Consider the following 23,675-nt stretch of genomic DNA (forward strand, 5'->3'; position numbering starts at 1 on the left):
AGAAGAGAAACCTACGAAAATCTTAAACAGACTCTCAGGAGATCCAGACATGAACATTTGTTTTAGATGGCCAGTGCGGGGGAGACTCAGAAGATGGTAACAGGGCGGAAAGCCTTCCTTCTTCACACTGCATCCCTGACCAGTCTCTGCCTGCTGAGGGCCAAACTTTGTCACCTATGGTACACTGAAAGTCTTACTCTACCCTTGTGCTTATAGGAGTCTGCATGGGAAATTACCCCCAGACACCCTTTCATGGTGTGCTCTGCAGAGAGCCACAGGACAGCTCCAGCACAGAAACACACCCCGACTTCCACAGGGCATCTCCCCAGCCCTGCCAGCTGGTCTGGAGAGTTTGCCTTATGTACCAGAGCTATTTGCTGCCGGTGAATCAGAGCAGCAGAAAAACCTCTTAGAGGAAGACAGAGCTGAAACAATAGTTTCAGGAAAGAGCATCAATGTGCCATGGGGGTTACTAGATTTCGCCTGAGGTCTCTCAAACTCAGGGGAGGAGAGGATTCTTCCACTGTGGCTTTTAACACTTTTTTTTTTTTTTTTGGTGGCTTCTGTGACTCTGTAAGAGGATTGCTGATCTCATGTGAAGTGTTAGCTTTGTTCTGAGGACAAGGGCTATCTTTAACCTAAACTCACATTTTTGTGCCTCTAGTGATGCAGCTGCCCTAAAGCAAGTGCCTCAGCTGCAGACCTAGCCAGTGGAACAGCCTGTGAAGGCCTCCAGAGGGAGATGGTGTCCACCTATGAAGAAGCACCATTAGGATCCCTCTTTTAGCTGTTTGTAACATGCACTGAAAGATAGACAGACTATGTCTCACCCAACATATGTGGAAGGCACACCCAGTAGGGACTACGTGAGCTGCAGAATGTAGCAACAGACCAGCAAATAAATGCATAATGCTCCCGCAAAGGAGCAAGGTCTGGAAGAAAAGTTCAGGTCTGGAAGAAAACTTTCTCACTGCAAGAGAAGATGGCACTTTAGCAGATACTGGATGGCTTGGGACAATCAGAGACTTGACACTGAGGCAAGACTCTGGGTGTAAAAGAAGCTGCCCTCTCGCCCTCTGAAAGATTTGAATAAGTGGAAAAAATGGATTGGTGCCAATGCAAAAGTTTAGAGCGGAATGGGGGTGCAAACGCCAGAGCTGTGGCAGCGGATTAGGAGGTCAGTGCACCAGCCTCATGGGGAGACAGGCAGGAGGAGAAGCAAAAGGGCTGGAGGAAGCCTTGATAGTGGTGTAGGTAACGAGCAAAGTGGAAAGGGAAAGTTTATGAGAGTGGAAACAGTCTGTGTTTCATCCGTACTCCATAAGGTCGCTTGGGGAGAAAAGACCAGAGAAATGTAAAGCATTTTGTTGGTTCAATTCCCCAGCAATTCCAGGCATTCTCTCTTATTTTTACTTGGTGCTGAGGAAAACATTGCGTGTGCTTAAGGTTTTTGTTGTTTGTGAGTGCTAATAAGGCAGGCAACACAGGAATTGTGCCTTCTATTGAACTGCCCATGGCAAATACTAATGCTGGAAAACTACTCAGAGAGGTGAAGAGTCTCTGCAGAGAGTGTCTCATGTTTCACTAGGAACCAGCTTGACATCAGTTTCCAGATGAGTCAGGATTTGGTAGAAGGGTTGTGCAGAAGGGCATTGCAATTGAAACTCCAGTGGTCTTAAGGAGGAAGTGTGCCCCTGGGCACGAGTCAGTATGGGATAGCCAGGTCTACCAGCCTGGCATGCTTTGGAGTGCTGCCTCATTAATACAGAGTTTGGTGAGGGATGTGAAGTCCCTTGCAGAGGCCAGATGCAGGCTTTGTGGTGGAAGCTCATTCTGTTGGAGACAGTCAACAGTAGTGCAACCAAAATAGCTACTTCACTGCTGGCTGAGGTACCTCTGTGTGAGCTCTGTCCACGTTGCAGGGTGAACATGTTCTTGAGTTGTGCTTGATGTGTTCTTAGTCTTCTGTTTGTAGGAAAGACTCCAGTTCTAAGGAGTTCATAGAAACATTAGCCAAAAGGTTTGTTTATAAGAAGGATAACCCACAGCGGATATCCTACAGTAGCAGTTTTGTTTTCTATAAACACCCAGACACACAAGGTACCAGATGTCAGCTGTGCTCCAGGATCTGTCCACATGCGTGTTTTCACTAGAGCATTTCCACTGGCTAAACTAATGGACTGCCGTTGCCATTGGCATGTGGCTGAGAGCACGCATGTGGCCAGTTACCATGGATCAGCGAACGTGCAGTAACTTGCTCAGTTTTGGGAACGGAGGGGGTCTGACTCACAAGCTCCAGTGATTCATGCTGGGGTAAAGGAAGAGGTTATATGTCCCAGCTGCTTTCTGGTCTTTTTGCTGAAGCTTGCTAGCTTTACAGAAGGAGATATTGATAAATGAGCATGTGGCTCTGTTCCTCCACTGCCCCTGGCTCATGGTTTCAGGTGTTAATACAAACAGAAGGGTTCTGGCAGAGAGACCCAGCAGGGTTGAGGAATAACCCACCTCTCCATTCAGGCAGATTAGGGGGCTAGGCAGAGGGGCAGGATGGAGCAGGATGGTACATTAGTAAGTAATCCCAGTATGGATCCAAAAGGCCGTGAGTCAGAGCCCTGGGCATCCCATTTTCAATCCCTTTATGGATGTTGATGTAAGTAATCTGGGAAAAGCAGTCTCTGGTGAGAAGAGGAACATCTGGAGAGGGGCTGAGCACAGCCTGGTTGCTGACCTTTGAGGTCATGCCCTCACCTCATTCTCCTGCCTTTGTTAATGTGACGGGCTCCAGCTGCAAAGTGGCTAAAGGAAAGCTGTGTTGCCATGAACAGCATGGCTCTGTCATCCTTCTTCCTGCATCTGGACTGCCAGCCTCCTGCTCTCAGTGCTACCCTGATCTCCAGTCTTGCCTCAGCACTGAGCTCTAACGCTGCATATGTTTGAACTCAAAACTGACTGGAGAAGATGGGATGAGACTAGGGCAGGGTGAGTGTGTGGACCTACATCCCGCTGCTTCTGTTGCATGACTCCTGAGGCAGCGAGCAGAGGGGAAACGAGCCTCTTGTTCTTCTGATCCCCCCTCATTTTCCCTTGGACTCCGAATGTACACTTTCACATGCATAAGGGGAGTTCAGCATAGGGGTTGTGAGACCCTGTCCCTCTTTAAGTGACCGGGAGCTTTGTTGTAGTGGGGCCATGCTCTTGTAGTAAGCAATGAGTGGAGCTGTGGATTACACATGGCTCTTGCTTGTGTTCTTCTAGGAGCAAAGCTCCATAAAACACAACGTGTTTCTTGAAGAGAACTTGAAGAATGTAAGTCCAAGAGCAGCTAAGTCTGCAGCTCACAACTAGGATTGTGAATCTGGTCACCCTCCAGTGATCTGCTAGCACCAGCGAGGTGGAGGGATGTGCTGGCAGCAGAGGTGGTTTGGGAGGGTGAAGGCCTGTCCAGCTGGGCTGGAGCTCGGACATGCATCACCTGTTGCATTGACGTCCTGTCTGGGGCAAGATAACAGAGCTCACAGGGCTGGGAGATCTGGCTCTGCCTAAGGGGGAAGCTCTCACCGGACTCACAAGGGCTTGACCAAGAGCATGCAGGTTCCCTCAATGTCCCGTGAAAGCATCCAGAGCACTGCAAGATGTGCGTGGCCTCCTGGCCATGCCATGGGCCTGGCTCCTGTGCTGTGTCCAGACAGAACGCTGAGCTTTGACATGACGTGACCTGGGACTTTCGCCCCTTTGACACGGGCAGTGTTATGTTGCTGCATTTTCAAGATGTTCCAAATTGTAACAACAAATACAAGTAATAAAGGTAAAAATTAAACATTTAGGTAATTAATAACTCTGGTAATTAGGCTTGGCAGACTCAGTCATCAGCCCTTATAAAAGATGTTAGTTCAGGCATGTCTGGAAGGTAAGAGCTCCTCAATATGAGGGAGAGCTGCTTAGCAGAGAAGAGCAATAAGCCACACAAGGCTGTTTCTGTGCAGTACTGGTGATGATCATATTTCTGAGGAGTCTTATGGTCCTGGAGCTCTTCTACAGCTTGTATCATTCTTACTATCCTCTTAAATTTTTGACTGCACATGAAAGTCAAAGCCCTTTTTTTCTTGCTGAATTTTCATGCCTGGTGAGGATGGGAAGGGGAAAGGAACTCCATTTGCTTTCCAAGCTTGAGACTTGGTGGCTAGCAGCTCAAAAAGACAGCTACAAATGTGTGAGATGAACAGAAAAAGTGTTCTTTAGGGAAGCAGTGAAACTTCAATTTACCTTAAAACTACACTAAAGTCAGGTGCTTTAGTGTTTTGTTTTAAAAAAAACACCCCAAAAATTTGAAGCAGATTTCCTACATCATTGACTGATGTTTGGAAGCCCTTCAGAGAAACCCTGTTTTGGTGTCAGAATTTGCACATTTGCTTAATTTGAGGGTAAAATCAGGTTAAAATCCATCATCCAGGTTCTCTGCAGATGTTTCTCTGACCTATCTCCTCTGGTTTTGTTGGTGTGTGTGTGATATGTACCAGCTGAGCATCCAACCCTCTCTCTTTCAACAGCTTTTTGATTTGAAGGCTGGGACTTTATTCCAGTTCCAAAACTGTGTATGTGTGCGTGTGTACATATGTTTGTGCTCACATGTATTTTTTATTCCACTTTGAAGTCCATGACACTTTGCAAGAGTCCCCTGGTTTCTGATGCACTCCAGCCCTCTGGGGGGTGTGGGTATGCAATTTTGGCTAGCTCAATACTCTGGCAAAGCCTGTACTGATCCTATTGTTCCTTGTATCCTTCTTGTACGTCTCTTCCTCCAGTTAATCCACTGACAAAACTCCCATGCTCAGCAGCTATGTCTCTGGTTCAAAAGAACTCTTTGTGTTCAAGCTGTTCCCACCTCTCAGCTTGACCTAAGTGCTCCCAGCGAGAAGCCTCCTTGCTCTAGGGAAAAACTAGCCTTACTCCAGGAGTGGTGCCTGCACAGGCGTGGGTTTGTGGAGTCTACTCAGAGCACCTGGTGTTGGCCTGATTATTGATAGCACTCCCACATTCCTAATGTGAGAAGTCAGATCAGCAAATGACCTCAGGTCCCAGCACAGAACTAACTGGCTATCAATGCTCTTGGGAGAAAACTGGCCAGGGAGCTGAGGCAAAGGCAGTGCCCGCTCCCTCGAACCTGGCCACATCCCCCTTACCTGCACTGCATGAGTGTCCAGATGCCTGTCTCCTATGCCTGTTTCCAAGCTCTGGCGAGTGGGGCAGGGCTGGCAGAGAGGAATGATGAGTTTGGGCCAGGCAGAGGGAGGATCTTTCAGCTGCTAGCACAGTTGTTCTGCTCAGCAAGGTAACCAGCTTCAGCTGTGCCCATGCTAACTTGCTGCTCTCCGCAGGAGAGAAGCCTCAGCTGTACTACAAAGCACCTGCCTGACCCCCATTGCAGGGTTTGCAAGCAAGAGGAATACTGATGGGGGAGAGGGCTTGAGAGATACTCTAGTGGCTACTGCTGCTGACACATTGCTCCCTTTTGGGTAGACAGCTGGCAATGCAAGGCCAGGCTTTCTCAGCCAGCAGGTTTTCAGAGCCAGCCTGTACTGCTGCTATGCTTGCAATCACTGATGGACACAGCAGCTTGTGCAGCAGCATCAGTTTACATCACACAATAGCCCAGTGCTAGACTGTGTGACTTCTGCCATGAGCAGACCAAATTGCAGATCTTGTGCTATGAATCTTGGTTGCCTGAAAATGACTGAGGTGTTAAAGTGATTCAGATCCAGAATGTCTTGGTAACAGGTCCTGAATCCATAGGTCGAGGTGCTGGAGCTGTGCAGGCTGTCTTTCAAAGGCCAGGAGTCTGCCTGATTGCTGCTACCCAAGCAGCAGTTTGTTTCCCTTCCAGAGATCATGCGTGTTTCATCTGCTCATTCAGGCTTTTGCCTGAAGGGCAAGGACAAGGAATGTGATGAACTTCTCTTTGGCATGGAAGTGTATTTTGCTTCACATTTGTCAATAAATGAGATTAAGTTTCTGTATTTGTGCTGAGAGTCTGCGTGAGAGGCACGATTAATGAATGCTAAAATAAACTCTCTGGCTGGCTGTTGGGTAACAAACACAGCTAAAACTTGCATCACAGAAGAGGTCCTAACATTGCAGAGATGCCAGTTATATGATCAAGAAAAAGGGATTTAGCCCAAACTAGAAATTATCCTGGATCTTACATGAAATGATGACTCTACCAAAAGCAGTATGTGTATAATAGTGTCCATGCTTCTTCTCTACTTGTAAGAACATTTCCCACTTAGTCCTGGGCTAACTCTTCCAGTCCTTCCAGGTATGAACAGTCTTTGTCCAGAATCTGAACCTTTTCCCCCAAAAAAGGTCATTTCAGGAAGATGGGAGGCAGCATGAATTACCTGTTTCTGGGTTTCTTTCCCACTGCCCACCCTGATGAGCCCTGGACATCCCCTTTCTGTCTCGCAGGGCTAGTGAGACCATTTAGGAACAAGAAAACCTTTCTGCTGTCTGAAGTGGACACACTGAGATCAAGGGAGTGACCTGGTAAACTCCTAGGTATCTTGGTTTAGGGCACCCCCTGAAGAAATGTCAGTGGGTGGATTTCAGGAGGGACATCTTGGCAACTAATAGTGGTAGTTGGGAGAGAAAATGGTAAAAAATCTGGAGGAATGGTTGTGGATGATGGTTAAATGAACACCTGAGCTTCCTGCGGGAGGCAGGAGATGATGGACAGTGCCCATCCCGTGCTGCAGTGGTGCGTGTAGGCAACCATGCTGCACTGCAGCAGCCCATTCGTTAACGACGAGGCTGATGATCTGACTCAGCTTTCCTGATTCACAGTTGTGCACTTTCAGGCATGAGGATGAAGAGATTTGTTGATAACCAAAGAAGAGCTGTCAAGTGAAGAAGGTTGCCACGGGCCATCACTCAGCCAGCGCGATGTCTGCACTGCAGTCAGGATAGAACATTGCTACAAGGAGATGTCCTGAGCAAGCTTTTCTGTTGCTTGCTTGGATACTAGTATTGGTAAAGCAGCAGTAAAGGCACGCTACAATTTTGGGCTGTGTAGCCCATACGTACTGGTTACAGCGCATGCTTATGCCTCTTCAGTGCTCCTCTCTCTCAGCTAATTTGTCAAGGCAGGCTCATGGATGTTGATCTGTCCTGCTGATGACAGTGTAGGTCACTTCCCAGGGCAAGTGACCTCGGCTTCCACAGACCTCCCAAGCTTTAATTTTTCTCAAATAATACTTCTAGCTCTTCTGTTGGCAAACATCCAGGTGTAGGACTGCCCTCCTGAATCTGCAGACAAGCAGCTGCAATGCTGCTGTTGTTGCTTAGGAGTTTCCTAAGCTGCATTTCAGGGAATTGCCCCTTACTGTGGTGGAGCGTATCCATTCTACCTGCTGGGGAAAAGGGTGGGGAAAGCAGGAGTGGCAAAGAAATGTTGTACAATGGAAATATGTTGATAACAGCTTTCAAAACCATCTCTGTCCACATAGCACGTATTTGGTCGGTTGTTTGAATTATTAGTGCTTCTGGAGAGGTTTCCTTGCCTATCCTATATTTAGAAAATGTGGGCAGGCCATGCAATTTTAAGAACAAGCCTCATGTTAGCAGGGCCATTGCTCATTTCATGTGATGTAACATTTTGTGTTGGTAATGTTTTGAGTCAGTGTTTGAGAGAGATGGCATGAGTCACAGCTCTGGTTTTCTTACGGGGTTAGGTAGGTGTCTTGTTAATTTTGGGGGGTTAGAAAGGAAAAAAGAAGCAGTAGTAATCTGAAGCACTGCCAACAGTTTTGGTTTTATTGCCAGAGCTGTGATAATCTGGTATTTCCCGTAAAGCCCCAGGTGTTGTACTTGCTTTATTTTCTGGGAATCTCCAATTTCTCTTAACCTTTGTCATCACAGGGCAAAGCCAGATAGCGTGTCCTTTCTGCGGCCTAAACATTCACAATATCAAAGATAATAACAAGCTGCAAACACATCTCTAGATGGATAACTCATTATATCCAATATAACCATTTTTGAGAAGGAGGTGAGGCCCAGTTCATGATTTCCAAGTGAAATGAGCTGAGTGTGTGGCATCGGTCTGTCTTCTCCTCCTTTCCCCTTCTTCTCTTCGTGGTCTTTTTTGCAGGTCAGAAGAGACACTTTTGTACATATTTGCTGTCTTCTCACACTAATGGAGAACCATACAACTCTGAGCCTGCTCCATCTCTTCTGCCACGTGCAGGCTTACAGCCACCTCATTGTAATTCTTGGGGCCCTGGCCTGGAAATGTCTTGGGTGCTTCCCCCAGCAGGGGCGTTTTTCTGCATTGAAGCCTCAGGGCTTGTCTGCACAGGGAGGCTCTTGCAAAACATGCTTGGCTTAGGGTGTGAATTTAAAGGGAAAGAACTGTTCTGCACCAGATTCCTGCCTTGAACCCTCTTATTCTGCAGAAAAAGGGCTGGTATTTTTACCATGCTGCCTGCTGGACTTGGTTGAACAACTGCACTTGACCTGAGCAGCCAAAGGCTCTTGTGGCAGTTCCATTCTGACCTGACCTTGGGTTCTCGGTGCTGGCTGCAGTTAGCACCGCAGAGGAGGCGAGGGGGTTGCAGGGAGGAGGCTGGTGCCCTCAGGCTCCCTGTGTACCGAGAAAAGGGGGACCACTTCAGAGCAGAGCCCCCCCTTAGGGGTTCATAGTACCCTCTGGAAGAGCTACCCTGAACAGAGATGCTGCACAGACCAACCCGAGTTGACAGTCCCCTTCCTCGGGTTTGGGCTTGGATTAGCTGCTCAAGTCCAAACCTGTCAGAGCAGCCTGGGACTCAGCTTGGTGGATTACCCTGAGTCAGCAGCTCTTCCATGCTGCGCTCGCAGTCCACGTGAGCTGGCTGAGTTGCTGGGGTGGTATGCTACAGGAGTTGCATGTAGGTACAGTATTTTGCTTTGTAGATCGCAAATGTGGTCCTCACCAAGAGCTATCAGACTGGCCACCCTGTCATCTGTGGCCTTCATGTGCGAGAGAATGAAGCTTCCTTCCTGAATCCTTCTCCTCAAATCTTCCCCTCCGGAGCTGTCTCAGCCTCACCATGCCAGACCTGAGATGCTGGGGAAAGGTCCCGTGGGGAGCTGACTGCACAGTCCACGGGTGGACCATGCTGGGGGCCAGAGGTGTGGTGGTGGTCTCCAGCCCAGCTCTTGGTGGTGGATGGAGGTCCCGTGCCCCCAGTCACACTGGTGCAAGGCTGCTAGTGCTTTCCGTGTGAAGCATTACTGTGGCTCTTGCAAGGATGGTGTGTGAGTAGGGAGGGACCTTTGCATTTGGAATTGGGGGGAGGGATCCTGGAAACAACTTGCACCCCACAGGATTGAAACCTGAGGTCTCTGAAAAGAGAAGGGACACCGTGTCAATACAGAAAGTCACATTATGTCTCTGCTGAGTCCACAGGTGGAAGCCCAGACACCTCTAACTGCTCCTGGTCAGTTTTCACTCGGTACATCAGTATCCCCTGGAAGCTGTTGGCACTGTAGTCACTGAGGGCAAGAGCATAGCAGGACTGGCAGAAAATGAGAGACATTTGTATGAAACATAGGCATGCTGTCAGCTGGATTAACTAGGGTAAAAATGCACGCAGGGGTTATAAGCCTCTGGGCATCAGGACAGAAAACCAGCGTCCTTGAGAGAACGCAGAAGACTTCCCTACTGGGAAGTTATTCAAAAGGAGTAAGTGATACTTGTTGCCATGAAGTGGAGGTCCCTGTCTAGCAAGGAGCATGGTCTAACCCCAGACTCTCTGCAGCGTGGTGGTCTTTTCTGGCTGCTTTCTGTGCCTGTCACAAGTCCCCATGCGTCACCAAAGCCTTACCCTGTTCTTCACTGCTGGAGTTGCCCTGCTAACAGAGTTGGCTGCTTGAGGACTCATCAGGGCTGAAATGATTTATTCCTCAGCCATTTATTGCAAATGAACCATTGGTAGTCTTTCAAAAGCCATCTTCTCTTGACCTAAGTTCAGCTAAATGTTTTAGCATAAGGGTTAGCATATTGTTAAAGAGTCCTTGCTGACCACATCTCCCTCTCTAAGTCACCTGGTTATTCAGAGGATCAGTGAGGGAGCCAGGAATTATAAGACAACTGCCCCAGAAAAATATGATGACTTGGTCATTTAATCTGGGTGTCTGATAAAAGGCCAAAATATCTGTATGAAAGCGGGTAATAATTTGCCAGCATTTAGATTGTAGTCTATCAAGGACAGAGCCGTAGCACCCCAAATTAATTCCAGTTGGTAGGGACAGGAGAGCATCACATGGGCTGAAAACTGGGTGGGGAGGACCATGAACAATGGATTAGGATAAACAGCAGTGTGTCAAATTGTCAGGGGAGTGAAGGAGAGCGCAGTATTGGGAGCTAAAGTCTTTCCAGTTGCTGCCCTTCATGGTGAGCTGCCCAGTTAACCTCTGCTGCATTTCCTTGGGGCTCCTACGGCAATTAAGGGGAGTCCATGAATGTACTTGGGAAGTTGGATCTGTTCATCTTTAGTTACCTGGGAAGGTTTTTCAGAATATCCTTCATATGGCAGGGCTGATGTGTGATCCTGATTGAGGTGTCCATTTAGCTTTTGTTCATGTTCACAAAGACACTCCCAGTTAATTATCTGATATTTAGACCAGACATTTATTTACCACCAAATTACAAAAGGAGGGGTGCAAGTTGAAAAATGGGATGGAAAGCATAGTAGGCTAGGCTGTGCTTGACTGTGATGTTCAGTCTTCATCATCCCTGGCTTTGGGTGAGACCCAAGTAGCTACTGGCGTGAGTCCTTGCTCAGAAGCACCATTATAAAAGCAGATGTGGGATGGATCTGTCCTCTGTATGTGTACAGGGGTCCTGTAACTACAAACAGCAGCATCTAGGTGAGCAGGAAGGCTTTCTTCTCTTGGTGTTTCAGGCTTGACCATTATGTAGAGGAGCTGCCACTGCAGGGACAGGCAGGGCGTGAGGGTGAAGAGCAGTCAGCCACCTTTCACGCAGTGATTACAAGTGGAAGCTCAGCTTCTTCATCCTGCAGCCAGGGGGAGAGTGTGACCACGGAGTGATGCAGCCTCAAAGCAGCACCAATGTATTTCTGAGCTGTGTGTGATAGTGGAGCTCCTAATGCACCATCCCAAACTGGCAGAAAACCAGAAAAGCAGCAACAATATTCAGGTGCCTGTTTGAGAGGATGATTCAGGCCCTCTCGAGTTCATGAAGACAAGGCTGCCTGGAGCTCTTCAGTGAGATGTGGGAGGTAGTCAGCATCTGCAGAAATGAAAGGAGTATGAGGCGGGGTCTTAAGAATGATGTTCAAGGTTTTCAAGATCATTGATTTTGCGAAGGAAAGAAAAAAGCATGCATCTCACAGCCAAGGTGAATTGAGACAGGAAGGACAAAGATGAGTGATTTTGGTTACTTGTGATTGGTGGGAGCTCGCATGGGCAAGGAGAACAAAACAGAAAGAAGAGGCAGTGTAAAGGACTGGAAGACAAAAGGAGAGATGGGCTACATTGTTGGGAATAGGTGGAACATCTTTTTTGCACCTGGGCCCCAAAAGAGCCTCACAGGTCTCAATAGTTGATAATGTGACTGGGTTCCCTATCACCTGCTAACTAGTGTGCCCTTGGTACTGACAGCCTTTCTTGTGGGCACCCTGGGCCTTTTCCCAGAGGGGATCTAGTGTTGCCTGTTGGAGAGGCTGTGAGGTTGGGATCAGGTATATCCTTGAAGTCAGCCAGGTCCTGGGGCACTCTGTGGGATGCAGTGTAGATGTGTAGTACTAGGTCATTTGTGTGTCTGGATCCTGGTGAGTTGGATGGATGTTGCAGGGCTGATCCCACCTCAGGGCAGGGATGTGGTCTGCTCAACTTGTGAAGGGTTCTTCCAAGCTTGTTCTTGTAATCCTGTGATTTATTGCCCCCCCTGAATCCTCTCTTTGGGCCTTTCCAGGTTGGTTCAGTAGACCCTGAAGATGGTAAAAGTCTATCCAGGCCTTTCCAGGGCAGCTCCTCAGCACTCCTGCTCCTTCTACATGTTTATCAGAAAGTGACATGCACAGGGTATTTAGACTGCTTCCTACAAAAATGTTCCCCAGCAGAGGAGACCCCACTCTTTCCATCAGGTTTTTCATACTGTGTCTCAGACCCCTGAACATCCCTTTTTTGGGTTTCTGGGTGGTTACATTCCTCTGCATGGAGCTGTTCAAGGATGGCTTGGGGAGAGGGTGAAGGGGAGGAGCAGTGAGAGTGCAGAAATGCAGAAGCAGCTCTGGAGGAATTTTGCTTAAGCTGGAGCGTCTGGGCAGAGAGCCTTCTTTCTTGTCTAGTTCAACTGCTTCCTTGTTTTTTCCCTCTCACTCTTGTATGGAGATGAGAACCATCCATCCTTATAATAAAAGATGAATCCCACATTGTGCCCTGTCTTTTCTCAGGTCTTCCTTGGATCCCAAGCTCCTTCCGCTTGTTGTCACTGCTGCTTAAAATTGGCTTTTGTGGTGGCATCCAGAGGTCCCGACTGCAGCATTGTTCCCCTTATGCTATTCACAGCACAGAGTCATAACAAGAGACAGTCCTTGCCCCAAATATATTAAATGGGATCTTTGAGAGAGGAAATGGAAGCACAGAGAAGGGATGTGAATTGTCCCACTTTACGCAACATTTCTGGGATAAAACCCAGCACTATTAATAGCTTTTTGCTCAACAACCATCTTTTGTTCAGAACTCTGGTTTTTCACCTTAAATTGTTTGTGTTGTGCAGAATCTGTTGGACAATTTGGCGAAAGTTCCACCTTGTGATCTGCAGCTAGATGTAAAGCAGGTCCAATAAACCCCTACCCATTTTGAACTCAGATTAGTCTTTCTGCTTGGGCCACCACTACGTTGCCTGTTGTCTTTTCTTCACTCACATTTCACTGCTGCATCACTGGCCTTTGTTTTTGGTTGCTTGCATTTGGCAATATCTCCTAGAAAATTATTTGTGTCACACCTTCCTTTGCTGCTCTTCCCCAAATCCTTCAGTGGAGTAGCTGGACAACTAGCAAGGGTTTGCTCACATCAAAAACTCAATTTGCTTTACTTTCCTTCTTACGTATTGCCCGTAAATACTCTATAAAGTGAACTTTCTGCCGGAAATGCTTGTGGAAGCAGAAACTGTTGATTAAATTTTAACAAAGAGTCAAAGGAAGCAAATTTTAAAATTGCAACTGTATGTTTGTGATAATAAGAGCTCTGTCACTGCTGTCAGGACTGGAATTGATGGAGGCCACAAAATCTCTTTATTCAACCAAAATGAGCCAGAGTTGCTTGATTTTTTTTTTAAAAGCACAAGCCACAATCTGCTCATGAGCAATTTACAAGCCAAAAATTAGCCAACATGGCTTTCCAGAGAATAGCTCTGAAGAATATTGCAATAAGTGATACTCAAATATAAAACGAGGGAAAATAAGGATAAAAAAATTAATCAGGAAGGGCTGACATCCTTGAGACTCCTGGCAGCCGTAAATCAGCCTGGATGGGGGACATTTCAGTGTAAGCCACCCATCGCTGTGATTCAGTGGGGGTCCAGAGCTATTCAGAACAATGCTGGGAAGCCGCACTCTGGACAAGGCAGGAGACACGCTGTGTTAGTGTCTCCACTGGGCAGTGCCCAGAGTCCCAAACGGAATTTACAGCTCGCTGCTTCCCTGCAGCCCAGGAGGAGGGTGGCCCCTCCTGCGCGGGGCTGGGGTGCTCCCCCAGCTCAGCCAGCGCGCTGCTGGCCCCTCGCTGCAGATCATGTTCCCTTGTGCAAAGGGTCCTGCCAATTTCAGCAGAGAGGTCAGCGCCTGGGAAGAGAGCACAACTTGCCCTGACGCGGGGCCGTCGCTGCAGCAGCCGCAGAGACCCAGGGTGTGCTGCGCTTCGGAGAATATTCTAGTACAGGGTGGTAATTCCATCCACACTTGGTGGGATTCGGGCATGTATGTATCTGGCTGCTCTGAAAAAGCTGTCTCAGGGATGATCTTTATTTTCTTTCCTTTTCCTGTGTTTGGATGAAAAACAGACCTGCGGTCACTGTCTGAGGTTCTTTTGGTACCAGTGCTTTAAAGCATTTCTTGAACTAACAGAAAAACTTCTAATCTTTCTAATATAACATTACAGAGAACAAGCAAGTCTTTAATGCAAGCCCCAGGGTCTCTTGTGGGGAGATCCCGATAAAAACACAGCTTTCTGTTTTGGAAATACCCTCTGGTGGATTTGTCAAAACCCTACCAGAGACAATGGTGAACTTTCAAACTAAGCAGAGACATGGAAAAAAAATATTGTAATTAAGACTGCAAGTGGTTAGCTTTTGTCACGGAATGCTAGTGAATATGATTTTATAGGTTAAAAGATAAAAATCCTCCCACCTCAATGTTAGAGACTGCTAATTGAAATTATTTGTCCAGACATTAAAGTGCTTTGTTCTTTGAATGCCTGCTTTGTGCAGTGTTTCCACCTGGTCACGCATGAAACACGGGGATGTCCTCTGGCCCAGGACTTCCCGGGAGGTCGGAATATGTTGCAAGCTGGGCTGCCGCATCTGACCTTCACTTGTCCTCTGCCAGACCTGAGTTAACATCTTCGTAACTGATCCCAAGTTTTGCTGATTTTTCCCTACTTGCTGATGTTAAGCATGTTTAAAAGCACTTGTTAAAACTGACTCTCACCTGTAAGTCTGCTGGGACAGGGAAGGAGGCAGATTCTGCGCTGGGATTTTGCTGGGTTGGACCAGTTCCCCTGGAGTGAGGTGCTGCAGATGGTGCTGTGTGTTTATGGTCTTCTTACCTCAGACGTCACATCTCAGTAATTTAACACTTCTGGGGTCCGCATTCTATTTAAATACAATATATTGAGGAAGTCTGGAAGGGCTGTGCTATCTAAAGCTAATGGTACATCCCTGGTCCTTCACTTTTACACCCAACTTTGATGGGCATGACACAGGGCTAGGCAGAGAAAGGTTTACTTGGTAAACCTGGCACCTCGCTCAGAGACTTGGTATCTGTTTGTAGTGATTGTCCTTGATTTATCTCAAGGACTTGGTGGCTGGTGTTTGGGGTTGTTCTGTACCTATGGCATTGCAGCAGCTCTTTTTTTTGCAAGTTTACCTGCAATGCTCCCACCAGACCATGGCGGTGTGTTTTCTGTCCTCTTCTCACTAGCAGAGCCCAGGCAGTGCAGGCAGTCTCTGGCAAAAGAATTTCAGGTCCCCTTTAACTGAGCTTTCTTTCCCCATGTTTTAAAGAAACAGTCCCGTGGTTATAGAGCTGTAAAACACCAAATAGGGTTTTTTCATCCCTGTCTAGAAACAGTGATATTCCACTAATGGCGATTTTACATCAGCATATCCTTCCCTGTAACCTGAAACATAGTCTTGAGTTTTGCCATGACCGTAAGGGGTCTATATATGGTTTAATGTACAGATTTCATAATAAACATTTAATGAAACAAGGGGTTTTGCTAGCTTAGATTGTTTTGTCTCCTGGGGTGAGGGTTACACTTTCCTTTGGTGATTGAAAGATGATGGATGCCACCCAGGTCTTTACCAGGGTACTAGGGCAAGTAATTTGTGCTTAGTGTTCAGTGGCTGAAACAAAGAATTAATGTATTTTAAAGTTTTGGATGCTCTGGGTAATTTGTTTGTTGGCTGGGTCTTGACTGGCAATCCACAGAGTATGGGTGGGCCATTTTTCTAGCTGATTGTGAAGATAGAGATAAAGCTATATTTTATGAATTGCTGTTTCCAAGGTCATCTGGAAATTGAGCAGTTCATAAAATATATCTTTGTTCAAAGATATATTTGATTATATAAAATATGATCCCAGAATCAATTGGGTACAAACAAGATGTTGCCTTTAGGGTTGCAAACACATTGTTAGAGGCATGAAGAGCAGAAATTGTCGCTGCTGTCTTTGTGTGGCTATTGTTTTTGGTTTTAATAGGAACAGAATGAATGACATTTTTCCACCAAACCACTTATGCTCAACTATACCTCCAGGACAACTTCCTGGCCAAAAATATTCAAAACAAACAAACACAATAGCAATTCTACTCCAATTACATTGTTTGCAAACCAACTAGTGTTCATAGAGTACTAGGTTTGGCAAACCCAAGCACTTCAGCCCTGGATTTTAATATTGGGTATTTGTACGTGAATTACATGTAGCTGTTGTGCTATTCAGGTAAGCATTTGAGTGGCCATGTGCATGGGCACCTCCAGCATTTCCACCCAGTCTGTGATAAAAGTATACCCTAGCTGTCTTAATTTGGGTGAAAAGCCTGGGCATTGGGAAGACATCCTTGCCCAGTGGCCACATGCTCATTGATTTCAGTGGAGCTGAGATTTCAGCCTAGGGCTCTGGACCAAATCATACACCAATTTCAAAACTTTCACTTGAAAGAAGAATAAGTAAATATTAAGTGTGGGAAAGAGAAAGACAGAGGAGGAGGAATTTATCAGTTGCTCTTTTATATAGGTGGAGCCAGTAAGAGGAAAGTGAACTTGCTGGCTTTGTGGCACCTTTTCCCATGGTTTGAGCTGCCAGAGGGATCCTACAGAGAGCAAACCTAAATCAGCAAACCTGCTTGGGACTTTCCAGTCAATTTTCTTCGGCTGATGGGAATGGTCATGGAAATACTGATTGTTGAAACTAACAGTTTTAAATATATGTAGTGCTGTGAATTGGCATTGTGGTCATTTCTCCTCCCTGAGATAGAAGACCTACAGAAATCTAGTTAAGGGAAAAGAACTTGTATGGTGGGGATGCTATGAGACACACAGGGAGGAATAATGCAGTCGTTCTGGCTCCAGCAAGGTTTCCAAACTTCATTTCAACCCCTGGTCTGCTGAACTCAGCATTTTCAGCATCTTCTCGCTTCCAGTCATTTGTGTCCTCCTCACATCACTGTCTGTGAGTCAGATGGGTGGATGTCCTCAGCAGACCCTCTAGGATCTGGAGGAATGGGTCCTGCATTGTCATACCTAGTGTCTCCAGCTGTCAAAGTGGGACTCTTCCCAGGAACACAAAGATATGCCATATGCCTCTGACTCCTGCTGCCATACCTCTGCGGGAAGGGCACAGCAGCATGGTGCGTGCTAGGCACAGAGTACATCTCCTGGGTCCTTGGAGAGCTTTGGGTTATTAACCCTTGCTGAATCCTATGTCTTTGCAGTTACTGCTCAGATAGATAGACTCATGGACCATGGAGGTGAGGTGTAAACATTCAAAGTGAGCCATGTCATCTACTGCTGGCTCCCATATGGAGTCCCTGCCATCACAAGTCTAGTAAGAGAAACATGGCTATGTGTTAGTTAAAAGGCCTAACAGTGACTACAGCAGAATGCTGCCCCTTGGAAATTTAAACTTGAAATTGTGGTTTACCTACTGTGTACCCCTGCCCAGGACACAGAGATCTGAGTGAGCTGCTGCAGTGTGCAAAGACAGTCACATTAACAGCTGTGAGAAAGTCTGACCATCCTTTTCTGCATAAACTGGGAATAAAAAGTTGCCAAAAGCATAAAGCGTATTACAGATGCTATATTATATATTATATTCTCAATTTGGAGCCTGTAGTTACCTGCTGGTGGGTTGTGGCACAGGTTGGGTAAGATGATATGTCAGTTTGACATTCAGGTTCTCTCCTGCAGGCTATGGACTGTGTGTGGTTTGTGGAGATTGTGTCCATCTGTTGAATAAAGCCAGGATCTTTCGCTCACTCCCATGTTTCAGATACGGCTCTAGTTAAATACAGCCCTGTTTCCTTCAGTGCCATTGAAGGGTCACAGACTCAGAGGAGTTCTTGTGACCCTGCCACCAAAGAGTTGAGCTCCATTCAGCATCCTGGCTGCAGGTGCCACAGCCTGCCTAGGTGCACAGCAGTGACTGCAGTTTTACCCTCTCTATAAAAAACCCAGAAAAAAGGAGGGCAAACACTTAGAGTGCATTAAGTGTTAAGCAAGTCTTTTTTTCAAGTGGACCCCATGTTTCCATTCCTTCTGGCTGGAGGGAGCTTTCTTCAGCGCATGTCCCTCTTTGACAAGATGGCATTTGCAGCCAGTATTGCAAGAAAGAGTCAAGGTGAGCAGGAGCTGCTGCTGCTGCTGCTGAGATTCAGTTTTATTTCCTTGTCAAATAAAGGCCAAAACAAAGATAGGCCAAAGGAGCTTTGTCTCTGATAAACACGGTAGAGGCGGCAAATGTATTGGAAGCAGTAGGGCTGCATTAGCCAAGAAGTAAGATGTATTAGCCCAGTGCAGATCACGCTGACCTACCAAAGACACGTCTGGTCTCCAAACCTATGTGGTGATGCCCTGTGGCAGGGACACGTGTCCTCACCTTGTAGTAGAGATGACAGAAATGGGAAGAATTCTGTTTGTTGCCAGACAGGAGAGTTGCCATCTTTGCAAAAGTTTGTGTTTGAATTTGGAGCAAGTCAAGGCTGCAAAACATCTCCCACGGAAAGATGAATTCTGGAATTTTCTGTCTGGGACAACATTGAAGCTCTCCCATCTAAGGTGCCCTACGTAAAAGGGAAGGCCTGTAGTCCTGTGGGTGAGGCTTTGAACAGCAAAGTGGTGAGGACTCTCCCGAAGGAACTTAGGGAATAGCAACGTTTGAGATGTGGCTTGGGCGGGTGTCATGACTCTAGATCTTGTACTTCATTGGCAAGGAGCCTGGAAGCCTCAAGGACTGTCCCTGTAGCATCATTTGGATGTCCAGATTTCCCTGTGGAAGACTGGGAGCGCAGACCCTTGTTGACACTGCTGGACTTGCAGCTTCTCCACCCCAGACCAGAGGTTGGGTGCCCTGGCACCTCTGTGGAAGGTCTGTCCTGGGGCCAATGACTTGGGCAGTCTGAGAAACATAGCCCATTCCCAACAAATCACCCATGCAACTTCCCTCCCTTTCTGGCAGAGGAGGGGGAGGGAGGATTATAGTTGGGAGGGACTGTGCTGAAAGCCATTGCTCTGATGTAGGCGTGTCAGGGCATCATCGGTGAGTTTGTAGGTCCTAACTCTCTTTGCATCTCCCCCCATTCCTGTGAGAAAACTCTTTTCAGCCTCCCTTTTCCGTGGCCATGGGAATTCAAGCCAAGTTGCCTTCTTCCTCAGCTGCTCACAGAGACACAGAAGGATCCTGTCCTCCCAGTTCTCCAGATCCACCTACCTAAACATTTTGCCACCTACCCTGTGCCAGGCAGTGTGGGGGAGCCTCCCATGGCTGGCACTGCATCTTCTGGAGGAGGCCAGGAAGATAAGTCACATCCTCTCATGCCGTCTGTTGCCCAGAGATCCCAGATGTGTCTGTAGATTGTCCGCTCTGGAGGATCTCCCACAGCAAGCAAGGCATGGCTCTTGAAATAGTGGTTGTGGCTGTTCACTGAGCACCTTTCCTGGGATGACTTGCTTCTGCTTTATGCTGCCGAAGGGTTGTTTATGTACGATGCTTTGTGGGTGGGATGTGGTTTTGTTACTACTCCATTGTTGGACTCTGTTTGGGCAGTATGCCCGTTTATGATTAATGATGTTTTGAGTTGAGGCTCTAAGGCACTTTCAGGCACACTCCAGGTACCACAAGTAAAAGAGGTGTTGTTATCATCAGGGTACTTCAATGTAATATCAAATGTAATCAGAAGTGGATTAATTAAAGCAGTGTGTACATATAAGTCCTTTTATGGTGGATGTTCAAGCAACTCATATGACATAATTTAAAGCTCAATTTTTTTAACTTTTCTAACCCTCTCCTCTCCATGAGAAGGTGGTAACTTGGCAGTAGACGCCAAGACTGCTGTAGGAGGGCAAACCTCTCTTGCCTCTTAGTGAAACATGACTCTTGAAACGGAACTGTGTTCATTTGTTGATCCCAGCCCTGGCAGTTCTTAGGGTTAGTTCTTATGGCCTACACAATTAGTGTAGGCTGGAATCTAATGGTTTCTTGGGTTTCATCTGACTTTGGAGTGAGCAAAAACCTGCAGGAAATCTGTATTTATTGTTGGTCTCAGCTCTACCAGGATTAAACCTTCCTTTCTGCAGCACGCTATACCCTAGACGTGGTTGTCCGTTAGAAAAATTGCCTGGAGAGCAGCTGTCTCTTGTGTCCAGCACCTTGGGCTTTGTGAGGCTGGTGGGTCTTCGCCCCCATGGAGAGGGGACTCAAATTGGGATAGAGGAGGGGTTGACGGGATTGCAAGGTAACCAGAGATATGGATCCTAAATGATTGCCTGAAGCTACCTGTAGCCTCAGTCTGACAAGCACAGCCAAAACCCTCCTCCCCATCTTCATGAACCCAGCGGCAGTGGTGGCTGAGTGGTGTGTGTTGTTAAATTAGCTGTGGAGGAGACCACAAGCTAGCAGACCAGAGCCGTGAGATTCAGATCATGAAGAGCTGAAATGGCAGCTTAGGCTCGGTCTGTGCCAGGCGGATGGGGTGATCTGGGTGTCCTGGTTCAGTGTTTTGGCTCAGACAAAAGCTGCACTGGCCGCATCTGAGCAGCAGTAACCTGTACAGAGGAGGCTGGGAAGCTGGGAGCTGGTGGAAATGTGGGGAAATTGGACCTGGAGCCCACTTGGTATATATCTGAGACTGTTTGCCAGGGATACTATGTTATCTTGATATATGTGAAGCTAGTGACAGAATGTTTGTAAAAGTACTAAACAGGGACAAGATCAAAATGACCCAAAATGTTCAGAGCACTAAAGAAAGGGGGCACTTTTAACATCCTCACAGGTGTTTGAACCAAGCTTGTGACTTTCTGAGCTTCAACTCTGTGATTTGGACAGGGCAGAGACAGGGAATGGGTAGATGTTAAAGCTGAAAATGAACCAAAATGTAAAAATGTTGTCTTTGACATACTCCAGTATTAGCACTATGTGCTGCTTTGGTCTCTCAAGCTACTTTAGTTTACTGCTGGAGAAGGTTGAAAGGTGATTCATTCATAGTTTACAAGTACCTAAAAAGGGAAGAGGTTTCTGGTTGCTAGATGGGATTCAAATTTACCAGAGGAAGGCAGAGAGATCTGTTGGCTGGAAGCCAAAGTTTGAGAAATTCAGGCTAAGAATAAGGGCTGCAGTTTAAACAATATGAATAAAACCCAGTGGAAGGTCTTCGGCTGGCATTAAGCAGACTCATCAGCAGTTAATGGCTCTAAATGAGGATTTCTGTGTTTTTCTAAAAGATGTAGAAATTATGAAGAGAGACTTTCCAGCCCAGCACAGCCCTACCAGGAGACCAAGACTGGGCTTCCCTTTTGACCAGAGCAGCCGGCGCATGGCCCTGGATGCAGCGTCCCCAGGCTTGGGGCTCTGCCTGCTCTTCCCATGCTGCTGTCCAAACACAAGCCACACTTGTGGCAGCAAGGCACACAGATGTGCTGGGCATCAGGGAGCACAGCTCTGTTTCTATGTGCACAGCACTTTTCCCAGATGCAGTCCAAAATATTTCTGGATTGGATTCCCCTTTCACTGGCCTGTCTGATTCAACCAGGCAACTGCAGTCCATGAAGTGTGGCATGCGAGCTGAATGCACAGTCCCTTTCACTCCTGCTGTAAGACAGCCAAAGACATGCAATCTGGGGAGGAAACATGATGTTGTCCCTTTTTCTGGGCAGGACTCTGCTGGAGGGGTGCAATGTAGGCAGAGCCCCTGCCCTGTGTGTCAGTTCCATCTCTGCCATGCTTGGCATGTCTCTTTGGATCTGCCTGTTTAGGAATGTCATGTAATCTACCACTGGTGGCCAAGAGCATGAGGTGTGAGAGGTGCATAGGTTTGGGTGAGATGTGATTCGTGTTGGTGGGGAGGGACTGGGGAGTAGAGACCTTGGAAAGTTTCTTGCTTGTCCTTGACCCTCTCCTTCAACGATCTCCAAGTTTCTGGGCTTTACTCTGCTCTTGCCAGCATTTCCTAGGGAGAGGGGCCGGGTTGACACACCTTTCTCCCAGGCCATGCTGCCTGCTTCATAATTCTGCAGACCGCAAGCCTGGAAATAATACGAAGCAGATGCACCAATGCCAAGGTCAGGACCTTCCCAGTATTTAAAGCATATGTATACTGTTGGCATGGTACAGGGTGACCTCAGTGTACAATAGGAGCCAACCGACACACACATTCAGACAGAATAAATATTTGACAGAGTCTATTTCTCTATTCCCCAAAATGACCCCTATAAAAGCAAGGTCCTGTTTACCTTCCTGGCTCTCCGTGCACAGTGTTCTCAGAAGAGACAAGCTCTCTTCTCCATTCATTGCCTTCCCACTCTTCTGGGTGACCCATTTCCAGGCAAGGATCAGGGATATTGGCTTCACAAAACCTAGGACACCTTGGATTTTCACAGAACTCCTGGAATTTGGGGAAAGCCAAGGCCGTTGTTGTTGAGAAGTCTCTCTGTCTGTGCCAAAGCACAGTGACCTCGGAAACAGTGCAAGACATCAGTGTGCAGCCTGAAGCAATTGCCTGCAGCTGCCCAAGCCGGTTTTTGTGCTGCCCCTGCCCCATTAGCACATGTGCAGCCCTCCCCATCCTGTTGCCTGTGGCACTCTGCAGCAGGCTTGGGTGTGCACAAATAGCCGTTGGGAAGAATATTTGGTGGGGTTTATTATTTTTTTCCTTGGTGTGCTAAACGTGCTTTCTTTGCACTCCTGGATCTTAACTTTTCTTCTGTGCCGTGATGCCAGGGCAGCTGTGCAGCTCAGAGTCAGAGGAAGGTCTGGTGTGCTCGGGACCAGGCCTGCTGCCTTACCCACCCATGCGCTGCCAGGCACCTCTCGTCTCATGGTCACAGACGTTTCTGGGTTTGCCTTTTAGTCACTGTGAGTTTTGCCCAGCCAATTCGTGTTACCCTGAACTGATCCATTTCTGTCCATTTTTGTATCTTTTCAATTAAGGCCAATTTAGCTTCTGATGCCCATGCACATAAAACAAAGGAATATGAGAGTCCTCAGAGCTTCCTACCATGGGACCATATGCCTCATGATTGCTGTGCTTTTTATTTTGTAAAAGATCACTTTCAGAAACCAGTCTTCAAATAAAACTGACCTACAATAACTTAGCTTGGCATGAAGAATGAGGGGAGACATACAAAAGTCTATAAAATAGTGATTGCTCTAATGAAACCCATCCAGTTCCTCCTCCTTTGATTGCTTTTCCATATCACAAGATCAGAATGCACTAGGCAATTAAAAGATGGCTTGTGCATATTAGACAGAGGAAATACTTTGTCTGTAACATATCTTAGACAAGTGGAAACCGTTGTTACCAATATTCTTAGGGCAAACTGAGCAACTTGCTATTTTCTTTTTTAAGGTTAACGCTGAGAATGAAAAAGGGAGTTGGAAGAGTGCAGAGCTGTCATTTGAACGAAAAATTGCAAGCCTGCTAATCCTTTCTTGTCAGGTATAATATAAAGCCTGGCAGGGATTGATAAGTGTCTCTCTCTCTCTCTCTGCCTGATTTTCCAGGTGCATGGTAAAATCACTTCTCTGAAACACCCAGGAAAGCTGACATGCAGAGCCAGGCTTCAGACTGGAAAGGCTGCTGGCCAGTCTGACATTGCAGGTCCTAAGACCTATTTAAATAGCTTTATTCTTTCACTTTTCTAACTGCAACCTGAAGAATAGCAGTCCCTCCCCTTCTCATCCTTT

General features: G+C 47.0%; 1 protein-coding gene across 3 annotated transcripts in view; it reads left to right on the forward strand.

The window, feature by feature from the left end:
• NRG2 (neuregulin 2) overlaps nucleotides 1–23,675 on the forward strand; it is a 173,101-nt gene that overhangs the window by 83,820 nt on the left and 65,606 nt on the right. The window lies entirely within an intron of this gene.

This window comes from Balearica regulorum, chromosome 14 (assembly GCF_011004875.1).
Source record: "Balearica regulorum gibbericeps isolate bBalReg1 chromosome 14, bBalReg1.pri, whole genome shotgun sequence".
NCBI lineage: Eukaryota > Metazoa > Chordata > Aves > Gruiformes > Gruidae > Balearica > Balearica regulorum.